The sequence below is a fragment of the Solanum stenotomum genome, chromosome 6 (genome assembly GCF_019186545.1).
Source record: "Solanum stenotomum isolate F172 chromosome 6, ASM1918654v1, whole genome shotgun sequence".
In the NCBI taxonomy this organism is placed as follows: domain Eukaryota; kingdom Viridiplantae; phylum Streptophyta; class Magnoliopsida; order Solanales; family Solanaceae; genus Solanum; species Solanum stenotomum.
In genome coordinates, this window is record NC_064287.1 from 33,230,361 (window position 1) to 33,233,019 (window position 2,659).

Consider the following 2,659-nt stretch of genomic DNA (forward strand, 5'->3'; position numbering starts at 1 on the left):
TTCGTTTTTAGTTCTAAAATTTTTTCGAGTGTGTGTATAGTTAGTTTTGGCACTAATATCGCTTCCACAAGTACGATGGCACCCCAGAAGCTAGTCACCTACTCAAAACAGGGCAAGTCAAAATCTGTTGCTCCTAGCTTTAGGTTAATCGATGAGGACACGGACACAGAAAAGGATCCAGCATACGTTTCTCCCAAAACAAGGACTTCTCCCACTGCACCCCAATCCACCAGAGGCACCCCCCGGAAGGTAATGCCCGACGTAGTCACTGTCTCTCAATCTGATGAGGACCACACACTGATCGGGTCACTAACTGGGGCTGCTTCTAGTTCAGCTATCGGTTCTACGTCTGGCTCCAAGTCTGCCCATGCTTCGGGGTCCAATGCCAAGTCAGCCACATGATCCAGCCAGAATAAACAAACAGCCTCATCTGATGAGGCCACTAGCTTAGAGTCAGTACCAGTACCAAGGAATGAGGACCGTACTACAGTGGCCGGTGAGCCAAATAGATGGTGTGTTGAGGGCCAATGGCAAATCTATCGGGATGCCAAGATGATTAATGACAAAGAGAAGATGGCCCGACTTATTACAGAGGAGCGCAGAGTCCTCACAGGGAGCTTGCACACTGTCCCCAACATCCATCGACTTTTTAACCTTCATAAGTGTGACTGGATGGCTTGAGACCCAGATACTTATAGTAAGGAAATTGTACGGGAGTTCTACGCCTCCTATGCTGCCACTTTCCGTGGTTCGATCTCCAAGCAGTCAAAGCCCATAGCCCAGGACCCTCTCACTTCCACTATGGTCCGAGGTTATCCGGTGGACATATCACATGCCAACATCAACCACTTTCTCTATGGTCCTACCACGGTGGACATCGTGCAAAGCGGCGCTTTTAAGGGTGTCGCCTACAAAAGCTGACAACCAACTCACATGGGACAGAGCGGTCATGGTTGCAGCATTGGTCGTAGGATTGGAGATTGACTTTGCCCGCATGTTGCTGGCAGAGATTCACGAGAGGGCATTCAAGACCTTCACGACTTACCCCTTTCCATGTTTGATTTTTTAATTGTACAGGGACTGTGGAGTGCCGATCTGGCATTTTGATAGGTTGATCCACCTTATAGGGACTTTGGATATATGCCTCATTCGAGATGAGGCAAATGTGGCGGCACCTAGCAGAGAGCCCCAGGTTGAGGTAGCTCCCTTGGGTGCAGATCTTGTAGACACGGTGTGGCAGGCATAGGGCGATGACCCCATTATGCCCGATCACACCGATACTGTCCCGGCCTCCTCTTTCCAGGAAGCTATTAGGGCTCCTAGCTCATCCTGGTCCACACCACCATTAGGAGCTATTATTGTCCCGTTGGCTAGAGTACAGAAATTAGAGGCTCAGATGGCCACACTGTTGCATCACATCCAGCCTTGGATGCAAAAGTCGATAGCTGAGTCCGATCCCAGAATGGAGCGAAGGATGGAGGGCATGATGGACCGGAAGATCCAAGCCATTAATAAGCGTCTCGATGCCTTTGAATTGAGAGTCCTTGAGCGACCAGCCCCGACTATGGATCTAACCTCTTTTCAGTCCGAGTTAGCCAGTCTCCGAGCCGACGTTGATGCCATTACTGCCACCCTTACAGTTGAGCCTTAGGCTGCACCTACTGCGTTGGCTGATGATATGGTGCTGGATGCTTTATTCAGTGGGACCGCCAAGGAGGGGCCTGAGCCTACACATACCAAAGGTAAGAGGCACCGTTCTAGTCGCACTGAGGAGGAAAAATCCCAAAAGAGACAGCGTAGGCAGGAGAATGAGGCTAGGAAGGGTTCTATTTTAGATGAAGAGTTGCGCTAACAGAAAGTGCGTGGGAGTATTGCAGGGGCATCGAGTTCTGCCCCAGTTGTAGAGGTCCCGCCTGTCGTGAGGGGCATTGTGAGCACCACTAATGGTGCGGTTAGAGTGACCAAGAGCACTACTGAGGGTGCTATGATGGATGACCCAAGTATGGTTCCAGCGGGCTCCCGAAAATTGGACCCACCCACTTGTTAATGCTTCTTCGGCGCTATGCGCCACAAGTTTGCTTCACCCAATCCATTATCTCTTACTGTATTTGTATGCATTGGGGACAATCGCATCTATTTTTGTTGGCGGTAGGGTAAATGGATTGTGAGTGATGGGGTGAATTCTGAGTAACCCAACTCATAAATCCTCTTTTGGGTTTTCTTGCCTACATTTTTTTTCCCCAATACACTGTTTAATTTTTGTTGAACCGGCATGTGTTAGGATCATATGTATAGAAGCATGAAAAAAAATGAAGCATGATGACTTATAAAAATAATTGACACCCATCCAAATTCTGTTATGTGTGCTAGAATTTGTAGGCTAAGATAAGTGGAATGTGTTGGCTCTGAGTATGACATGATAATGAATCCACTTGATGGCATGACTTAAGCTAAAACTTGAACTGGGTAATCTGATAATGAAACTATGTGCCAAGAGTGTGTGAGAATAGTTTATTGTTCAAGTAGTTTTTGTGCACAACTAGAACTTGCCCGATTAGTCCTGCTAAGACAATTTACTCTAGAGGCTAGGAGGTGATCATAGGCCCTTGTTCTGATAAGTCCACAAATTGCCTAAATGAAAGATCCAACCAAATGAAAT